The 22,058-nt window shown below is 46.0% G+C and overlaps 1 protein-coding gene across 10 annotated transcripts in view; it reads left to right on the top strand.

Moving 5' to 3' along the window:
• The first annotated feature begins 9,801 nt into the window (after positions 1-9,801).
• Positions 9,802-22,058, top strand: part of PHF21A (PHD finger protein 21A) — a 132,878-nt gene continuing 120,621 nt past the window's right edge. For 3 of the 10 annotated variants that reach the window (XM_055792569.1, XM_055792513.1, XM_055792570.1), the window contains exon 1: positions 9,805-10,739. The gene's annotated coding sequence lies outside the window, so the exon portion shown is untranslated. Of the gene's footprint in view, positions 10,740-22,058 lie in introns of all 10 variants that reach the window. The other 7 variants (XM_055792559.1, XM_055792566.1, XM_055792524.1 and 4 more) reach the window with 4 other exon arrangements.

Here is a 22,058-nt window from a genome sequence, read left to right as displayed (position 1 = left end):
TCACGTGAAACTAGGGAGTTAAAAATACATCTTACAAGTCTCAGTATTATATTTAGTAGTGCTGTCGTTGCCATGGTCTAAGGATAAAGAAGGGCAGTCTTGAAGGTAAGATTATTATGAGATCAATCACTACCTCCAGAAAACACTAACCAGCTTTTAGGCACACAAGCCTTTCTTTAGGTCCAAACTGGAAGCTGCAATCTGCATATAGATATTTGTAAAGAGAACTTGATTATTGTTATAATATGCATAGCTTCCTCTCTGAAGTGCTGTCGCATGGGACATTTCACCTCCCCAGCCTCAGATGTCCCCTCAGGAACAAGGGATCCACTTGCTCCTCTAAGTTCACATGGTGCAGGGAGAAGGGTTTGGGAAGAGGGGTGACTTTTCCATCCCTGCAAGGAACACCTGAGGTGGAAATGAAGCAGCCCCTGCAGTTCCTAGTGGTGATCCCTTTCCTCTAGTGCAGCTCAGCAGAAACAGTAAAACTTCATACACATTTGCCAAGCCGTTTACAAACAGATGTCCTCATGCCTGGAAATAAAACCTCAAGAAGTGTTTAACAAATGCGCAGATGCGGTGCTTAGGGACACGGTTTAGGGGTGGGCTTGGCAGTGCTGGGGTAATGACTGGGCTTGATGATTTTAAAGGTCTTTTCCAACCTCAACGATTCAATAATTCTATGATTCTAAGACTGTGATGCTTTCTGAACTCTTCCCTCTCCTCTTCTTAATTCTCCTTCTCCTTCTCTCTTCTTCTTCTTCTTCTTCTTCCTCCTCCTCCTCTGTGTAGCAGTGGCCCCTACTGGAAGCTGCGGGGTGGATGGACACTGCTCTCCATCTGTCCAGAGAAGAGGCTGACTGGGATGGCAGCGTGCTGGTGGGCAGCAGCAAATACACCGCAGGGGCCCGGCAGAGCCACGCTGGGCACTGGGCTCCACCAGCATCCCCCCGGGCTGTCTCCCAGCCAGCTCCTGCCTGCACCAGCTGCCTGTGAACAGTATTTCAAGTGGCAGAGAGCAAGGATGCTGTTTTGGTTTAGTAGGAATGTGTAGCCCATTTCCTCCACAGCCATCGAGCAGCCCCCTTATGTGATTCCCGTTTGAACAGTGTGTTTTTATTAAAAGATAAACTGCCTCTCATTCCAATAAATGTGATATGAATGACAATGCAAGGCCTGTTTTCATTCTCAGAAGAAAAAAACCCCAACCTACAGTACAAGAAGTTTCACTCTATTCAAATAAAGAGCAAAGTCTATACCATTGGCACATGTGAATTGAGAAGAAGCCTCTTGCACTGATTTTTTTTCCTTCTCCACCAAAATATTTCTACTTCCTTTATTCCTGAACTCATAAAAGTGACAATACTGAAGGAGACCAAAGATGTGTCTTTCTCAGATAATGTCCCAACTCGGGTACTAAAGGAGGACTGTAAGAAATGGGGTCCAACCAGAAGGATTTTCTTGCTGGTAGCCTCTGGCATTCAGTGGTAAAAAGGCTTGCTGAGTCAGATGTTGCACCCTTCAGTGGACTTGTTTCATGCCTTTCTGAACCTGTTTATACTTTCAGGCTCCATGAAATCTTGCAGCAATGAGTTCCAAACGTAATTATGCATTGAGCGAAAAAGTATTGGCTTTTTGTTTGTTTTAAACGTTGTCTAATCATTTCACTCGGTGCCACTCACTATTGCATCTTGAGGAACAGTGAGCGTGAGCTCGCTATTCTCCTCCTCCCTGCCGCTCTCCATCTAGCAGCCCTCTTCATGTTCCCTCTCAGTTTTCTCTTATTTCAGCTGAAAAGTCCTAGTTCCCATGGGTTTTTTTATTCCCTATCCCTTCTGCTGCCTTTCTAGTTCTACCACAACTTTTTTGACACAACATCATTCAGCTTGCTCTGATGGGTTGGGCATGCAATGGCTTTGTAAATGGGCAAAATACAAGCTCCCGTGGAATTGTATAGACTTTATATAGATTAACTTCCAAGTCCTTCTTTAACTATCTGGCTGACGGCAAGCACAAAGCTGATGCTTTCAGGAGCCCCACTGATATTGCCAGTGAGACTAAGGTGACCTGCAACTTTGCAATGTTTTCAGGCTATCGTAGGTTTTTACTGAAATTCACTATGGTGTTTCCAAGTCCACTGTGAGAAAAATTAATCAAATTATGTCATGTTTCCACTTGATGGCCTAATAGAGTTTTGAAAGAAACAGCCTTTTCATTCTGTCCCTCCTAGTGAGAGAAAAATATGTTTGTGCTTATGCGTACTACTCCCATAGGGAAGCGATACCAATGAGATTTGTGAATATATTGGCATTATCTAACTGTCTTTTAGCTGAAAAGCGTAATGTTGGTGTATGTTACTGTTATTAATCAATTTTGAACACAAAGAATGCACAAACAGGCTTAATTGCTGAACTCCCTAACTCTTGAGTGATATATTTTGCAACTTGCCTATCACTCAAACAACAGAAGACTTGAGTGGAAGATATTAAAATCAATTATAAATAAAATATCTGTGTAGACCTCTCTGTACGTACACGTGCCTCTGAATTTACGATGCCGTAGCTGTATTGGAAGACATGACTGAGTAAAAAGGGCATCATCTCGCTGTGCAGGCACCTTCCATGTCCATCAGTACTGACTCTTTTTTGATGTTTACTTTGCCCCTTCCCAGGCTGTTGAGAACACAGCCAATTCACCTCCGGATTACCTGAGAAAGCGGCAAGGTGAGATAATGCAGCCAAAGCAGAAGCCCAGAAATAGCCAGACCTGCCCAGGAAGCTCAGAGAAGAGGGTGCCACGCCGTCAGGAAGGATTGGTGACTCTGGGGACTGTGGAGGGCAGGAGGTCACAGCTCCCCAGAAGATGCGATGCTGTGTGGCACAGTGCTGCGTGAGCATGGCAGCGCTCCCATGAGCCCACACTAGTTCAGCATACTCACCTCGGGGGGCATCTGCACCCTAGATACACTTAATCCCAGATAATCTAGAGTTGACTAACACTATTTATTGTTAGGCCGTGAAAACCCACTCTGAATCCCTGCACTGGCACTGACCTCTCTGTCTACTGAGTCATTGTTAACTCTTTCATTCTCACACACATAGCCAGGCACAGCTCCGCTCCTGGATCCCCCTTCCCCATCCCTCCTTCAAAACAGCTGTTTCAGAGCTCCTCTGCCCTCCCCTCTCCCCGTGCCTATGCTGGGCTACTCTGCGGCACAGTGAAGTCAGAACAACACATAATAAATACACAGGAACCCAGTAGTCTGATACTTCCCAAAAGCTTACTACTTCTGCATGGCTCCTAAACACCAATACTCTTCTTGCTGCATCATTCTATACGAGAAGATGCTGCTCAGCTGATAGTCCCAAACTGGCAGCTCAGATATACACCTAGTTAAATACTTAAAGGGAACTGAATTGCTTTCTAGGTGCTCCATCCACTCAAACCCCAGGCTCTTTATGTATCTAGCGATAGGGAAGGACTTGGGGACCAAATTTATGCAAATATTTTCGAAAACCACAATCAGTATTTATACTTGAAGTACTTAACATCCTGAAATTATCATTATTACCTAGTTTTCCTAAGGCACCTGGGTTCCTTGCCTCTCCCCTGTAGTGATCTTTTACATTGTACGTTCCTCGGGCCAGGCTCTGCTTCATCACATCTCTCCTGCGAGGTGCTAGAATGACCACTAACACCCGAGAGAACTAAAAAGACGTGACGTCCTGTTTACCGCTGTTATGTCGCTTACAGGAATGGACTTCTTTTGTGGACACTGTTTGCCACAATGTCCAATTTCTGTGCATGTGGCGGAAGGTCTACCTGTTGAGATGTCTGTATGCCTGCATTACAACCTGGCAGTGAGTTGTCATGGTCTGTGGCTTGTGCCCTTGGTGTAGCACTCTGCACTTGTATTTACTTATCAGGTTAGTGACACACCAAAACGTTCCATTACAAAAGCTGTCATTTCCTTTCAGTGGGTCCTTGAAAACTTGCTCAGTGGTTTCATTGACATCCACAGCTTTCTAATTCTACTAAACTTTCTCCCCTCCAAGCTCCTCAAAAATAAAAGTGAGACAATTCTGGTAAAGGGTATTTTGATGAAGACTAGATATCCCTGATCACTAGTGGTCCAACAGTCTCCAGCTGCAAAATCTAGCAGGGCGACCAACGTTACAAAAAATCAGCCTGAATTAGGGGACGTTATGTTGTTTAACAAAAAGGGCGATGAGCCAAAAAGAGCTTCTTTTACCTGATAATGGAGCTGCAATTGCTCCTCGGATACTTCATACCACTGGCTTAAAAATGAGAAACTGTTCCCTGGACCGTTTGCATCTTGGCACACAATTTCTAGCTCATTGTGATTCTAAACAGTGTACAGGATCCGTAAGCGTGCTTAGTCAGCCTGGCCAGCCACCTGAGAGCCATGAGCAATGTCCCCTTTATGATTGCTCACATCTACTTAAAGAGAAAAGATAAAAAAAGGGCAAGGAAACCCATTCCTCTCGATTCCCAGAGACAGTATCAATGCTCAGATCTTCCTTCAATCTGGAAGCGGCCAGACCACCAGCCTCTCTGAAAGCAGATGCACCTCCAGAAGCAGAGAGCAATGGCTTGTGAAGGGTAAGAGACACTCTGCCCCCCGTGCCCCCTCCCCACCCCCCCAAACTGCAGATGTGACACAGAATTACTGCTTGAAATAGTCAGCATTTTGCTAGAGGTCAGATCAGATAAAGAGCTGCCAGCCTTCCTGACTTTACATACGGAAACCTTAAGATGACTGAAACCCTAAGAAGGGAGCCAAGGAAGAAGAGCTCTGGGAGCTGCTGGCAGGTACAAGATGATGGTGGGTCCCCACAGGCCCCCCCTGCTCTCTGATGCAACAGGCCAGGCCACCCCCTCTGAGCTAGAGCCCTCTTCTTTCTGTACACCATAACCAGTATTGCTGGTAAGCAAACCAGTAAGCGATCAGGGGAAGAGAAAGCAAGACGGAGTCATCCCTTCTAGGCTGACCTGGGAAGAGCTCGCATCCCCGGTGAAATCCTGCTACAGACATGATGCTGTGCTGCACTGACAGGCGTCCTCTGGCTCTGCTGCTGGGGGGCAGCCTGGAGAACATGCATTTTGCAAAAGGAACAGGGCAGCCCAAAGGCTGAATTACCTTTCCTGGAATATAGATCCCAGGCAGTGAGCTCCTATGACTGTTTTTAGCTCACCCAGTCAACTGTTGCCTCCCAGGCAGAGCATCAGAAGAGCTGAGATTTGCAGCTGCACTGCTCCCAGCTGGACCGACCGACAGCTGCCAAAGCCAAGAAGTCCTTTCAGATGGGCCAGGGGTAAGCAGGGGTCTGTTGCAGTGGCTGCTGTAAGCAACAGCTCCTGTGTAAGGCAATAACCCGTGGCCGAAGTCGGAGGTGGCTGTGTTAAGCAATGCAGTTTGTGCTTAGGCTGATGCCCTTAATGGCGAGTGTCTCATGTTTTCAGGCTCCGGCCCCAACTGGTAGGCTAAAGTGTCTGCTTAATTTTCCTTATCATCTGGGAGTGAGTGATGCCCTATCCTTCTCTGACCCTGGGAAGAGGAAAATATTTGCTTGTAGAAGGAGCTCTCTGCCTGGATCCTGCTGGAGAGATAACCCCGTGTTCAAACACCGATGAGAAAAACAGGCAGGTTCCCGACTGTTTTCTTAGGCTGGGGCATGTCTTGCCTGAAATGGTCTTACGGCTTTCTCTTTTAAGCATGGCTGCACAGGCTATCTCCCCTCTTATTTGCAGCCACCTAGCATCCCTGCCAAAAGCACGGTGAAAACCAGCAATAGGCAACTTACTGACTCTTGGGTTAGTTTTTAAGGTAGTTTCGTTGCTGAAAATCAGGGGAAGAGAAAGCGTGCTGCGTGGCTGCTCTGCTGTCACCTCCGTCCGTGACCTGTAGCTTAGGAGTCTTTGCGCTTGCTGCTAATTCCTTTTAACGTGAGTTGCTACAAGACTGTTTCTGCATGTTAACTAATGTCTTCTTCTCGGGTTGTGCTTCGAGCCTTCTCAGCAAACGGCTCTGTGAGATGGCTACAGCACAACTAGCACGTTATGATGTAACTTGTTATTTTGAACACTTGGTGCAGCAATTGTCAGTAATGACAACTGATTACTCTTAAGATGCCCCTGCATTAATACTTTACACCGACTGTGCTCCTTTCTCTGAAATTCACCCAAACTGACAAAATAACAGAAACGTCGTCGAGCAGCTGCTTGCAAGTTCTCACTAGAAGCTGGATGATTTTTGTGGGTTTTCCACTAACTTTGGAAAGACTTTGGATTTGCCTCGTACTTGTAAGCGCTCTTAGGAAACAAACTTGGCAAAGGGGAGTGGGTGAGCATCCAGGGTGATGCGATCAAGCAGAAAGTGGAAAATCTGGACAAACGGAACTACGGCTTTTGACAAGGAGCAGATTTGGAGGCAGAGGTGCGGAGGGCAACTTTATGCACAAAGACTCAGAAAGTGAAGAAGGGAATTTTTTTCCCCCTAGGCTTCTAGCAGGATTTCCTTTCACTGCAAGGAAAGCATGCTAGGTATCTCTGTATGAAGCCAACAAACGGACCCAGCCAGTTTATTCAAGCATTGAGCTGTGCCTCTGATGGTACCGTTGCTCCCAGTTGCATACATGAAATGACTTCTAATGCTGCTGGAAGGTAAATGCTACACTTACACCTCTGGAGGCCCTTTTTGCTGACATGGAAGTGAAGCTCAGTAGCATGGAGGTTGGGACCACTCCTTTTCACCATCACAAGTCTGAGAAAAGGAGTAGCATATGTGCGCCATTTTTAAAGGAGAAACTCTCAGCTGGTCTGTGATCATCAGGATCTGTGGCTTAAACTACAGAGTTCAGGGTATAAAACGGTCTGAGCCACTCTACCCGGCTTGACCCAGGTGAAGAACACTGTGGGTAGTGTGCACCGAACGAATATAGCCAGAATCATGAGATACCCATCACTGTCTGAGTTCTAAGACGAACCATGTAACATTTCTTTGCACATCTACGGTAACAGCTAATGATTATTTTTTTCTTTGAACTTTGTCCAGAGTTCATCTCTAAAACAAACTTTAGTCAAACTGTGTGTATTGACTCCTCAGCAGAATAAACACACCAAATCTCTAATAACGCTTAATCACTCGTTCTAGCTTCTTTTAACTTGCTTGTTAGCCAGAAAGATAAAAAACCAGTGAAATAAGCAGGCTTTACTAGGTATTTATTTTTTCTGGTGCCTCTATCAAAAACTCTGAAGGACAAAAGCAACTCTGGTCTGATTGTTTTCAGAGTAAGCTGAGCCCCTCTTCTTGCTCCAAACCCTAACTGAAGCTAAAATTAAAATCCAGGCTGTCATCTGCATTGTAACACTTGGCCTCGGCAGCTTGAACTGCTGGTAGTAAAACTTATGCATGGAGAGGGGAAAAAAAAAATATCTGAGTACCGGGGCTGGGATTTTTGGAGGGGTTTAAAAATTGGTTATGGACTTGAGACTGGAGGGCTGAGAGGAGGGAGGGGGCGGGACAGTGCCCCAGCCCCAGGAGAAATCTCAGTAAACTAACGTGCAGATCTGACAGCACCTGATCCCGGTGCTACTTGATGCATTGAATGGCTGTAGAGAAGGGAAGTAGAAAGAAGTCTAAAAATCAAATATACATTTATTAAAAATAGCGTAGTACCTTTATTATACTAACCATAACACTTCTTGTCACAGTTGGACATGTTAGAAAACCTGCTGTGATGGCTGTTAGAATTTTTGGTAGTCCTATGCACATGACCTTATCTGTTAACCCATGAAATGTGCACCTATCAGGAACGATTTGATAAGCACCCCAGTATTTTCTGTGTTTTTATTTTTTTAGCACTCCATCAACCCTGCTGTTCAGAATCATATCCAGCTTGGGGGGTGTGGGGGGTGTGTGGAGGGGTGGAGGGGGTGGGAGAAAAAGAGAGAAAAAAAAAAAAGGGGAGGAGGGTATACGAGGGACTGCCTCAAAAAGAAAAAGCCAAATAATGTGACATTATATATAGTAAAAAAAAAAGGCACTTTCGGATGCCTCTATTTGCTTCATACCTTTTCCTTTTTGTGCCTTGAAGGTTTGTGTCTTCAAGCTCATATCTACAAACCCACAGGCTAGAAACTTAATTAAAAAAATATAAACCCAAGTTTCTTGCATAATTGTGTGAGTCCAGAAGCTACAGCTTTAAGAAAGGCACCAAATGTTGTAAAGTTCACAATTAAATCACACAGAACTTGGCAACCGACTGATGGAAAAAAAGTGGGAAATTAACAGTAATTAAATAAACAATGGTTCAGTAGCCCAGTTTTTTGACAGTTGAGAGGGAACCTTGCTGTAAATCCCCGCTCACGTTGAGCACACCAGAATCCTCCAGATGATAAAACTCTGCATTACTGCCCAATTACGACGAGTCCCTGAGTTACTCATCATGACTGCTTTATGGATTTAGTTTCACAACATAATAATGAGTTCATCGTGGCTTCCTGAAGCATCTGCAGAGATAATGCAAACACTTACTTTTCTTCCCAACTTGTGAACATTTTGAAGTAATAAAGCGATGCGAGAGGCTATTAAAAAAAATCGGTTTTGCATTGCATCAAACGCCGTCTTTCTGTGAGAGCTCATGCAAATCCCACAGCGTCCAGAACATGTCCCACTGCTTTAGCAATGGTGGCTCTGATAGAAAGGCGAGGTTTTCAGTATTTCTGACACTCTGGAGACTCTCAGGGGCCGGAGATGCGCAGGAGGTGCATGCCATGCCTGTAAACTTAAGCTAGTTTATTGCAGATAAGGACTGGTCCTGCGTGGGTTGGCTGCTCGGCTTTGGGCAACCCATTGCGCCGGGGCTGGAAACTGGGGGGGGGGACGACGACGACGACACACACGATGGCCCCCCAGCTGCCTTCTCACACGCACCCAGGAACGTACGCAAGGCTGAGGAGCCTCACACCCCTGGTCCTGTTGTTCGCGAGTTGAATTCACGTTTATTTGCCTTTCATGTCAGCGGGCACCGCAGAAACGTTCGAATTTGTGATATGCAACTTCATTGCTTTGAACCTGCCTATGAAACTTTTTTTTTTTTGGTTCTTTTGGGAGGGGAAATAAATAAATAAATAAAAAGTAAAAGGCAGGGAAAGCTGATGTGCTGCTGATCCCCGCTGGTTGCGCGAAAGCAAATGGCAGCATCCCCCGTCACTGGAGTAGTAAGTTAATAAATAAATAAGCAAAGCCCGTTGCACGAAGGCGGAACGCAGCGGCGGAGGCCGGCGGAGAGGAGGAGGAGGAGGGGGGAAGAGGAGGAGGAGGAGGAGGAGGAGGAGGAGGAGGAGGAGGGCGAGCCCTGCCCGGCCGCTCGGGGTCTGTGCGGGTAACATGGCAGGGCCGGCGGGGCGCGGGGGGGTGCCGGGCCGCCCGGCCGCGCTGCAGCAGCAAAGCCCCTTGCATGGGGATGAGGATGGGGATGAGGATGCCGCTCTTCCTCACCCCCCCCCCTCTCGCCCCCCTCCCCCCCCCCCCCGCCGCAGCGGCAGCTTCCTGCCCCCCCCCCCTGTTGCATCAACTTCCTGTGCGGGGCCCCGCGCGCCTCCTCCCGCCCGCCCCAGCTTCCTGCGCGCGGCCCCGCGCCCGCGCGCCGCCCCCGCCGAGCCCCGCGCGCCGGCCGGCCGGGGGGAGGGGAGGCGGCGGGATCAGGCGGAGGCGGGGGGGGGGGGGGGGGGGAGCAGCTCTCCGGTAACCAGCACCCCCAACCCCACCCCGGCCATCCGCCTCCTCATGCCCTGCCTGAGCCCCCCGGGCCCCCCGCGGCGCCGCCGGCAGCGGCGGGGCTGGCCGGTGCCCCCCGGTGGCGCGGCCGGCGGGGCCGCTCCAGCAGAGTTTGGTGCCCTACTTCACTCTACTTTAGTTTCACTCACTTTACATCCGGGCTTTTTCCCTAGGCAATGGGAGCCGCAGCACAGCCCGTTCCTTAGGCAAAGGGAAATAAATTCGCCGCACCGACACGTCAAGTAGTCCCCCCTCAGGAGAAACGCCGAGCCCGCCCTCCCGGCTCAGCCCCGGCCCGGGCCCGGCCGGCGGCCCCCCGCTGGGTGACAGGAAGGGGGAGGCGCGGGCCCCTCGCTCCGCGCGCCCCGCCAGCACCCCCCCGTGCCCCCCCCGCCGTGGGTCTCCGGCGGCGGCGGCGGCGGCGGGCCGGGGCGCGCGCGCGGCGGCGGCGCGTCGGGAGCGCGCCTGAGGCAGGCAGGCAGGCAGGCCGGCGGCGGAGGGATCCCGGAGAGCGGTGCTGCGGCCGGGCCGGGTGAATGGGATTGAAGAAGAGTTCAGCTTCTCGGCTTGTTTTTGTGTCACAGTTTCTCTCCTCCTGCGCCTCTTCGGCTTCGTGCCTCCCTCCCCGCCCGCCCCCTCCTCCCCGCCGCAGGAGGAGCCCCCCGCGGAGAGGGGGAAGGAAAAGGACCCCACAGAGGCGAGAGCGAGCGAAGAGGAGGAGGAGAAGGGAGCAACCTACCATCTTCCACTCCCCGCTTAGCTTAAAGAAAGTGAGAGGAGGAGAGAGAGAGAGGCGCCCAGAAGAGGGGGACAGGGAGGCCCGGAGGAGCGGCGGCGCCGGCACCCTCCCCCTATGAAGAAGAGTCCTCCCCCTCACAGAGAGGTCCTGCCAGGGGGACCCCGGCCGGCCCGCAGCACCACCGCCGCCGCCAGCAGGGTGTAGTATCCCACCTTTCGGATTCGCCTCCTCCTCCTCCTCCTCCTCCCTGCCCCCCCCCCGCCCCCCGGGCGCCGGCCCCCCCCCTTTCCCCCCTTTCCCCCCGCCGCCGCGGGGCTGGGGGCTCCCGGGATGGCGGCGGCTCGCCCCGCACTCTCCGGCCAACTTGGCGATGAGGAGCAGCAACTTCGCCGCGGCCCCGGCCCCTCCCTCGGGGGGGGGGGGGGGGGGGGAGCGGAGCGTCCCGGGGCGCCGCCGCGGCCCCCCCCGGCCTCCCCGGCAGAAGTTTGTGAGCGGGAGCGGGAGAGGTGGAGGAGGGTGACACTTGGGGTGAAAGGAGGAGGTGACACATTGGGGTTGGGGGGGGAGGAGCAGGGGAAGGAGATGACACATTGCACTGGGGATGGGGTGGGGGAGGGAGGCTTATCCCCTCCCCTCCGGTTTCCTTCAGGATGATTATTTCCAGGCCCTTTTCTCTCGGTCGGGTTCTTCGCCGCGATGCTGTCGGGGAAGTTTTATTATTATCTAGGAAATGATGCCGCTTTCGGTGATGGATAATTCGTAGTAAAGCCGCTGCTGCGGTGGTGGTTTGTTGTTTTGGTGTTGTATTTTTTTTTTTTTTTGCCTCCTCTCCCTTTCCTCTCCCCTCCTCTCCTCTCTCCTCCTTCCTTTCATTCGTCTTTGTGGCCCGAGCAGCGCCGGGAAAATTCCGTTTCTTCTGCAACTTGTTATTGGGGCCGGGCCTGCCCCGCGGGCTGCCCTTCCCGCACAGGTACGGGCTGGGCCGGGGCTCCGCGCCCGCTCCCGCTCGGCGCCGGCGGCCGCGACGGCCACTTCGGTATTTTTATTTTTTCCTTTCCTCCTGTGCCTGTGTAGGTGGAGTGGGGCTCTTATGTGGGACTCTGCCATTTGGTCTAGTCCTCTTGTGCATGCTCCTTTCTTCACTTGCCTTCCTGCAGGATTTTTATTTTTTATTATTTTGGTGGTGGTGTGCGTCTTGTTTTTTTTTATTTTCTTTATTTTTCCGAGCTTTGCTGTTGGTAGAGCTTTTCCCACAGCCACCTCTGCAGTTTGGTGGGTGCTGGCAGGATTGTACGCCGAGGTTTTTAGGTGAATTCGTGTCGGATTAATGCATGGAGCCCTTCATTCAACTTCTTCTCAAGTGTCAAAAAATGAGGCTATGAACAGATGTGTTTCAATATGGAGAGATTTCCAAGTTCCTAATTCTTGGGGGGGTGGAGGGAAGAGTGCCATTGGAGAGTGGCTTTTGTTTTCGATTGGTGAACAAATGTCATCACATTTCAGTCACGTGCTGTAATATTCTTTGTTCAGCTATCAAAGTATGATATCTGCTACACCTGTTCCCACTTTTTAATTGTAAGTAACGGTGATTGCCTGCAAATCTGAGAATTGTGGATGGGAGCGCTTCCCCTCTTTCTCCCCCTCCTACCTCCTGGATGTTTGTTTGGGCCCAAGCGCTGAGCTTGACAATGAACTTTTGTTCACTGCGGAGACTGCATGTAAAAAGGTCCCACTGGGGGTAATAACTTGCGTGTCACGAGAAAGTTGTGTACCGTGGTGTACGGTAGGTCTGAGCGTTGGAAAAATCAGGTGGGGATGTGCGCTCGGGGTAGGCTCCTTTGGGCCAGTGAAATTTTCTTAACTAGATGTGCTGTTGCTTGCTGTCAGGTTAGAGATACTCCCACACACCCGTATAGACAGATATCTTGTCTTTTTTTTTTTTTTTTTTTTTTTTTTTTTTTAGCATAGCTGTAGATTTTTCAGGTATCAGAAATAGAAAGGATTTTGCCAGTCTGTTTACTTTTTTTTTTTTTTCCCATTGTGCTCACTTGTAACAATGAAGACACCTGCTTAGTTTCAGTTTTGTAAGTCAGCTTCCTCTGGCTTTCCTGTGCTTGCCTGGAGCTAGCTGGTGAGGCTGGATACACTACATAGCGGGGGAATGTTTAACTTTGATGAAAAGAGGCTTATTTGGGGGCTTAATTTGTGAAGAAAATAATGTGCTTCTCAAAACCTTGGGGGGAAAACAAACCAATGACACTAAAAATCAAAAATTCATGACTCTACCCAGTTAACGCATAATGCTAAACTTTTATATTAAGCTTGTTTGTGTATAACATAACTTTATGTTTAAATAGTGACATTAAATTACTAGTAAGAAAGGAATAAACAAAAAAACCCCGGTGCATAGCTACCCGTATTAGTTGGAGAAGTTAATTACCACACTTTAGAAAGATCACAGGCTTTGGGATTTTTATTTATATCTGTGCATGTCTCACGACAGCTATATGAAACTATTTCTTTGGGGGCAGTTTTTATTATTATTTTCTAGAAAGGAATTCTGTAGCTCAGTAAATGAAACTTTAAAACTGTATTAAAAATTAAAAACCAAAACAGATGCAGTGCTGCTTGCATGTTTTCTAAACCTTTCAACCTTACTGTGGTAGAGGAATAAGATTTATTTTATGATAGTTACATCAGCTAGAAGTTTGAGCTGATCCAGAAGGGAGTATGAAGCAACTTCTTTATCTATTGATTTCATGTTGGGTAGTAGCATGTATAGAGTATCACTTCAAGGTCTTAAGAGACCCGTTGTCCAGCAGAAGGTAGGTGCTTGCTCACAGAGTGCTTACCTCCAGCTGGGTCATACCCCCTGTTTTTAGCTGTACTGACCCAAGCAATAAGAAACTTGGAGCAGATCCTATCATGGGGTTTAGTGATTTTTTTTTTTGTTGTTTGTTTGTTTTCCTTTTCTGTTAACTAATGAAGCTAGCCAGCATGGTGTAGAACTCAAAATGTCACGTTAAGGAATATTTTATTTATTAATAATTATTTTACCATTAGTCATTGCAACATTTCACCTGCAAGCTTTTCATCTTTGTTCTTCTCTATGTGCATCCTGAACTGGATTTGTTGGAGGCAGAAGAAAGCATTAGAAAGTGCGGTTCTTCCTTTTAGGGAATGAAAATACAAAACATGCCTTCAAAGAACTTAAATAAAGCAAAAGTAGGAAACTGAAACTTAGTGGTGCTGAGAGGAAAATGCTGTTGTGTTTTCCAGCTTGAACAATAAAGTCACTGCTTTCAGTTCAGGTTTTGTAAAGACCTCTCTTCACCCTAGGCCATTCAGCTTCAACTGTGTTTCAAGCTTTGGGCCTAAATAGTTCTTATTCCAGCTTTGCTTCTCTCTTTTTAGAGATGAGGTTTTGTGTGTATCTGTTAAACTTCACCTTAGAAATTATAATTAAAAAAATAAGAAATCCTTGGACTGGATCTGTACAAAGGAGACTATTTTCATGATTAATTTTTTTTTTTTTAGTGAAATAAAATGTGTTTTAATGACTCCTTAGAAAGTTGTGAAATTCTGTGTGCGGTTGGAATGCTTTAATAGTGAGCCTGGCTATCACTTGGGTTGTTCATGCACTTTGTTTATAACAGTCATAATTGCGTTACGAGCACGTTGTAGCTGTTCGGTTCCTTTATACTTATTCTTGGAGCCATGAAGAGCTTTATTCAGTCAAATGAATTGATACTGGTGGAATTTGGTTACAACAGAGATTTCTCCTTCATTTCAATACCAGTTTGTAGGAACCTTCATGGATTGTCTTGTTTCAGACATTGTGAGCATTTTGCGTGGGTACCAGAAACTCAAGATGAACGTCATGTTGGTGACTTAACCTTTTTACTCTTGTTTTGGGTTTGTTGTTTGTTGGTTTTGCTTGTTTCAAATCTTCCAGAAAGAACTTCGTGGTGTGACAGGGCTTTGGTTTTCGGAGGGCCGTCACGTGGTGGTGTGAGCTGTAAAGCAGAGCAGCCTTCGGGAGAGGTTGCTTGCGTAGAAGAGGCAGTGCTAAACACCTATTATTAAGCTTCTAGTAGTATTTCTTCACTGTCCCCTTCACCCTTTATGCTCATGACTGTGCAGTCACATGCATATACTAGAAGAGTAAGACTCCACAAAAGGCCTGGCTCCTGTACGTTCGTGAATCGCCCTTGTTCAATTACTCTGTGCCAGAAAGCAGCTTGCATCCTGTTTCTGATGTATTTTAACTGCACAAAGGTTATTTGGGAATGAACCATATACTGGAAAGGTGGGGCAGCATGCAGAAGGGTTTTGAGATGTCCACCGTATGCAAGGGGCGAGATACTTACTTCTCTACCCTGTAAATAGAGGGTGAACTGAAGGATAGTTTTTTATAGGTAACTTACATTAATATTTCATGTTCAGTATAGCACAAAGCCGGTGTCTGCCTTGTGCTGGTGGTAGAGATATGCATTATGCAGGCAAAAAAGTTTATTTACATTTGGGGGTGGGGACTTTGTATTTTCTCCTTTTTCCTTCCTTTTTTTTCTTAATACAAATACAGTCTCATTTAGGGGAAAAAAACCCACCAAAACAAGCCCCTGTGTTTCTTTTATAAGTTCTAAATAATTTATGGCTCCTGCACCTTACTGGGTTCCTCACCTGATTAAAATCTGTACGATTTTAAGTTTGTTTGACTCTGCTTTTGTGAGGTTTTGACATAACAAAAGCCAAGTGGTGAGTGTAGCTATAGAATGGCTAGAAAATGTACAAAAATCAGAAGAGTTGTTTTTTTATAATACACTTAGTGGAGGGGAAGGGTGCACCTGCGTGACAATCTGACTTTACAATTAGCATCATTTGTCCTTAAAATAATTTTTAAAGTAGAAAGTTCTAAAAGGTGCCTGCCTTTGGTCTCAGAGGATCACCATGCCTACTGCCCTAACAGAGCCCCAACTTTACCACAGAATCTTTTGTTTTAATACTTTGATGATCCCAGACTTTTAAGGAAAGAATGTAGCACTTGATGTAGGCTTCTCTACAGGGTTTTCTGGTTTACTGTTTACATCATTTTAGTATCTCTGTTGGCATTGTCAAGTACCCAGTGCCTTAAAAGCTCTTTGCCTAGATGGTTTGACCTATTGTTCGTTCCCTCTTACCTGAGATTTTTTTTTGTTCACTTTCATTGCAAACACTCGCTTTTTGATTAGAGATGGTGTGCTCAAAGCATGCTTTAAAAAACCTACAATGGAGGGCAACCCCCCCCCCTTCCCAATATGACTAACCCCCCCAGCCCTAGCCTAATGTTTGTTGTTACTGGTGGGAATGTGTTTATAGACAGTGTGCAAGGAGCGAGGCTCTGCTGTAGGCCATGTTCACGCAGCTTCAATGTTTTTTCTTTTTAATGTCAGATTTCTTAAAATGTGTGTTTTCCAGATTCTGCCCTTCCACCTGACGGTGCTGCGCTTGTAGAATGAAAGGGAGTGTTACCAGTTTGCTTGCTTCAGAAATAGTGTTGTGTGCCTCTGAAGTAAGGGACTCTAGTGTTGCGTATGTAATTAGAAATAGTTTTGAAAATGTAGCTGGTGTGTTTCTGGAACGGGAGTATGGAGATGTGAACGGGTTAAAACAAATGAGGGCATGGTTTTGAGCCCGTGACTCTAAGATGGCCTGTGCTTTGGATGCGGTCTCCAGGCCTGCGCGAGAACTCTAGCAGAGCAGCCGAGCTTGCAGTCGGTTCTGGTTTGGTCGTTTCTGCCTGTGAAATGCAAGCAGTCGGTGTGAAAGGGCGAAGGAACATTGATTCCTTCCCTTGTTACCCTCTGACCCCGCAGATCCAAGCATTGTTAACTATGTGGATCCCAAAGGCAGTGTAGTTGCAAACAGTTAATTGAAGAGATCAAGTGGTATCCTATTGAAGCTTTAGATTGTTTTAACAAAACTTCTGAGTAATCGCAATAATTATTTTCTGATAAGCTGGCTGATAGTAACTATGGCAACAGCTGTCTTTGGCCTATGGACAGTATTGCTGTATTGACAAAACCTTTAGATGCTCCTGAGGCCTCTTGCCTCTGTAGGGAAGTGCAATCCGGATGACTTTGAGGTGACTGAAGCATTGCCCGTTTGTCTTTCTGTTGCAACAGGACACTGTCTTTCTCTTGGGTCAGAGTCTTGGTCCTTTCCCTTTCGCGTGTGTTTGTGGGTGCTGCCTGCTAGCCTGGAAACGCTGCGAAGGCTGTCTTGTTCTGCAAGGACTAGTGCTCAGATGGAATTATATATGCATGTTATTGTGGGGTTTTTTTTGGTAATAATAATCCAGAACTCGGTGAAAAGGGAGGGAAAAGAAAGGAGGACTTACTCATTTTGATCCCTGGTTGTTTCCTTCCTTGATCAAAACCTTCTTAGAACAGACTGGTAGGGGGAGCTGCCCTTCCCTTTACTGAAGTACAGCGTATTCTTCTCCGAGGCCTACGCTGAGATACAGCTATTTAATTTTCAGCTAAGCTCTGCTGCTTTTTGGAAGAGAGGCAAGCTCCTGCTTCAGTACGTTGTAGAAATGGAGGAAGAGAGTAATTTGTTTCCAGATTACTAAATTCTGGACAGGGAGAACATGCCCCTCAGCAAACGTACTTTTCCTGTTGATGTTCAGAAGAGCGCTCCTTTAATAAATGTAGCAGTCGGGGGTGTTGGGGGGGTGGGGGGGTGGGAATTAAAAAAAAAAAATTACTGCCCTTTAGAATGAAGATGTTAAAAAGCTATGGCCCATTCTGCATGTTTGAAAGTAACTAAACTGCTAATGATTCTTTGGGAATTACTGCTTAGCTGATGTTTATTTTTACTGAAATCTTTGTCCTCTTAACTTCGACGTATGAGAACTCGGTATCGATCCAGTTTACCTGGTGATTACTATCAGCGCCTCCCTGTACGGGTGCGTGCGTGGTTTGCTGGCCCGTGGAAGTGTGCAATATGGCCTACATCTGGTTTCATCTTCAGTAAGAATGTGGCTTGTGGAAACTACGAGCCCCAGTATGCAGTGCTGTGTTTTTAGCCACATCGCCTGCCTGGATGGTGATACACTAATGCATCCTGGGACCTGTAGTTCTCGCCAGCAGAAGTTAGAGATTCGTGGTGACAAGTGGAAGATGCTATTGTGGTGTAGGAAACAGAGTTGTTGATGCAGTTCTTAGTTGGTCAGCTTAAACTTGTACTGCCATTACTGTGCAGCAGCACGTATTTTTATTTACAAGTCGAAGGCAGTTTATAGTTGGGTATTGTGTTTAGGGAAAAGCAGTCAATGAAGGAAGTCTTCCAACTGCCTATGTGGTTTTGTACAAAGAATATACTAATAATTGCACGAATACCTTGCTTCATCTGTGATTGCAAGTATCCTGCTTGATATTCTGGAAACTTCTAATCTTTCAAGGCGACGTTGTGGATGGCAGTGTGGCTGCCCTGTTCTCCTTTCAAACTGCTGCCCAGCTATCATCATGGTGGCTTTCTGGCAAAGCGAAGGGGGATTTGAGCGGCTCTTTACCCACCAAGATCTCACTTTTCTGCTGTTTCTTGAAGTTGAAGGAAGACGTAGTTGTCTTGCGTAAGAGAGCAGGGGAGCCGGAATGTCCTGCTGGGGGGGTTAGTGACATCATTGCTGGTCTCACACTTGGGTACCAGTGCATCTGGTGCTGGTCGGTGGTCCTCCAGTGTGTTTGAGCTCTCACCACTGCGCTCGAACTTTCACCAAAGGTGCAGTGTTTCTGAAGTAGAGGTAGGGGAATAGTAACCTTCGGAATGCTCGGGGTTTTAAATATCCATAAGAATTGCATAATTTCACACAAAATGCTAACTAATAACGTTCAGTGGGGTTTGTGAAAGTTAATGTGGACGTTAATTTGATTTCAATTGTTAGGCCTGTAGCAAATTTAGTACTTGCTGTAGTCTTGTGTGCCTTGTTTTGCAGTTGTCTTCATTTTTAAGCGAGACCAGTCAATTTCTTTGTTCCTCAGTTTGTGCGGGATAGTAACATATAAAAATATTCATATTCAGGTGCCGAACAATGTGAAATAAACCTTCTTGATGTTTTTTGAGAAGTTAGTTAGAGCTCTGGTCTTGCAAAAAGTCATGTGTAGTTTACTTTAAGTCCTGCAGAAGTCAGAGAGAATAGCTGAATGCTTAAAATCGGAACCTGTATAAGCAGCAGTGGGATCAAGACCTCCAGACTTCTGATGTTGGAAAGTAGCTTCTTTGTATTCACAGTAATTAGCTTGTATCTAGGTCTGTGTGGCAAAATTCTTCTTTTAGTAAGTGTCCAGAAATTCCACTCAGTATAAATTTAGCATTCGTATTTGCTTCACAGCTGGCGGGGGGGGGGGGGGGGGGGGGGGGGAGCTAAGTAAAAGTTGTTCTCTCCCTCACCTGTACGGTTTATAAATATGACAGATATTTAGGTGGTAATAGCTTCTTTGAGGGAGGGAATGTATTTTTGTCATCACTGATGCATTGTACGCGCAGTACATTGCTGATACTTCTGTTTAAAATAATACAAAAAGGTAAATTATACAGATATTAATCTAAAACCTTACATATGCTGTAACTCTATTAGAGTTTGCAAACAGTAATACAGTTTTCTTTTAAGTGTTTGCAGCCCTTGTGAAGCAAATTCCTGGCAGGACTATTACTGTTAGCTGAAATAGTTACAGTTAGTATATTGGCATGATTAGAAATGTCGTTGTTGCCATGTGAGGATGCAATTCCCTTTTGCTGGCTGATGGGGCCTACACAACAGTCAGGAGAAGAAACCAAGATAAATCTATATGTAGTGGAATGATGATGTATCTTGTCCTTCAAGGACATTTTACCCTCTGTGGAGAGCCTGCGACAGTGCCCTTTGTAACGCTCCTGTATCAGAGTATTCTAGATAAGGCACGTGGGTAATAGGGATGTGCAAAAGAGTTTGAAGCATAGTTGTAAAGCAAAAACTCTTCTACAAGTACTTCTTATCTCGTAAGAGCAAACGTGTCCTGATCTGGGAGGAAATCCTGGCCCTGCTCAAGTCGATGGGAAGCTTCCCTGTTGAATTGAGAGTACCAGGATTTCATTCTTTTTTCCCCACAAGGTAGTTTAAAGTGGGTTTTGCAACACTGAAGAACTTGACAAAGTTTGAAGAATCTGGTGTCAGTTTAAGATGCTGCTGCTGGCCCTTGGGGGATCTTGCACTGGGTGCTTTGTTTCCTAGTTTTTTTGCTGTTCCTTTAAAAAGTGGATAATGTTGAGCTCTTGTAATGCTTTGTAAGAACTTGGAATGTATTTATTCAGGGCTTTTGCTTAATTTGCTAAAACAACAAAATTTCGCATGAAAGCCAGAAATTAGTCCTTGGTCTATCTAGAATACTTTCTGTCTCTGTCTCTTCCTTCTTGCCAGTGTGACAAAACTGCCCCGATTGAGATGTTCAGTCAGAAATTTGAATAACCTGGCTTGTGATGGATTAAAAAACAGAGCAAACAAAAAAAACCCACCACAAACCAAACCTAACAAAAAAAAACCAGCCCCCCTGCCCCTCCTGAACTAACAAACCTTTTTCATAACTTTATAAAAGGACTACAATGGCCTATATTACTAATAATGAAGCTTTTTGCTAATTTGCATCTAGTGGGAGCTACGGACACCTTACTATTTCACTGCTGCTTAGCTTGCAGTAATTGTCTCTGATAAGCATCTTTATCATGTAAATCTATTGTTGTGTGTAGTCTGAATTTGCTGTATTAAGGATGCTCTTGTCACTGACCCCCAACGGAAAGGATGTGACTACCTGAGCTTCCCTTATTATTCCTGACCAGAATGTACTGTCTGAAAGGGTAAATTGGGAAGCACTGGTGAGGTTTGCGCTGCTTCTGAACGCTGGGTACCTGTCCTTGAGTTAACTGCAGTTCTTCTCCCAGGGAGGAATCCCACTGTACCGTACCCCTTATTTTGTATTCTCAAAGAATCCTGCTGAAATTGGTGGATTTGTCACCATAAAACTTGTTTCAGAATCAGAGACTTGGTTTCCATTTCCCACCTGCATTTGGGCATATTCCACCAGCTCTGCTTTTCCTTTGAATTTCATGCTCTAAAGTAAACATGAAAATCGCCCCCCTTTGCCTTTAATTCTCATCCCTGTATGGCAATTTCTTCTTGGCTTAAAACTCGCAGTGTCTTCTCCCACCTTACTTCTTGCAGGAATTATATTTGGATGCCTGGCTGTTGATGCAGAACGCTAATAGAATGTGCAGTGTTTAATTTAATCAAACGGTTTTTTCCTGTGATTATGAGCTGCAGTTTTTGTAGTCAGTCAAAACCTGATGATGTTGGCCTGTTAAATGCATGTTCCAGGTTAGTTCCTCACTGTAGGAACAGTAGCTTCTCAGCTGCAGAGTTGATTAGTTCAGCATAGGTCTATGTCTGTGAATACCGGTACCTCCAGTTGTTGTTTTGCACTGACACTGTCATTGCTGCAAAACTGCATGAGTGAAAATACTGATCTTTGGTTTGCTCCTTCCTGATGTAGGAGAAACATGTATGATTCCTCAAAACTTGGGGCCTTCTTTCAGATTTCCCTTTTTAACTTAATCTACACTTCTCTGACCATGATTGTTTCTGTCAAAAAATGCTGATTTTTTTTTTTTTCCTTATGCCAAATACATTGCTAATATAATGGATGATTTTGTAATCACGTGTATAAGTTGTTTGACTCTAAGGCTTTGGAAGACTTAAAGGAAGGGGACAAGTATCTGTTAAATCCCTGTTTATTTGTATGTAGAAAGTACTATATACGACATGTCTATATTTTTCTCATAAGTGTATCAGAAACTCCTGTAGCTTCTTCAGAAGCTCTTGCATACCATGGGAAAAGTGGTAAATACTGTCTGCATATGTTTTTCTATAATTTTTGCCATTTTCCCACAGACGCAGGACACATGTTAAGCCTTCAGCTATGAAACCTTCATTGTGTTACGATTAAATTTTGCTTTGTCAATGCTGCTTTCTATGCTGTGGTCTTTGGCAGTCCAGTAGGCAGTAGGACTCATACAGGCTTCTTAGGGTTCAGGAGTTGCATTAGAAGGGACTTAAAATCACACAGTAAGCTTTCATGTATGTTTCTCTTCCTCATATGGCTTCCCCCCCACACCTTCTGTGTAATAATCGGAGTCTAAATTGAGAGAAGCTGGGATTTTTCTCAAAGGCATTTTTAAAAGGAGGGGGGGGGAACCCATCCTGGAAACAACAAGGAGAGGAGCATGTAAGGATGATGTAATGAGAAGCGTGCATGAGAATTTCTCTGTCTGTGGAGGGAGATATGTTAAAACATCTCTTCTAGCACAGCAATAGGACCGTTAAAAATCTGGGAATTAATTTATAGGTAAGAGAGTTTCTTTATAGAGTAACTTTGCAAAGAAGTTACTGTAATGATTTGCACTACACCGATACTGCAGCAGTGCTGTGATTGTAAATGTTACCGT

This window comes from Falco peregrinus, chromosome 1 (genome assembly GCF_023634155.1).
Source record: "Falco peregrinus isolate bFalPer1 chromosome 1, bFalPer1.pri, whole genome shotgun sequence".
Classification (NCBI taxonomy): domain Eukaryota; kingdom Metazoa; phylum Chordata; class Aves; order Falconiformes; family Falconidae; genus Falco; species Falco peregrinus.
The sequence above is the reverse complement of the archived record's forward strand: the minus strand, read 5'-3'. Positions and strand labels throughout refer to the sequence as shown.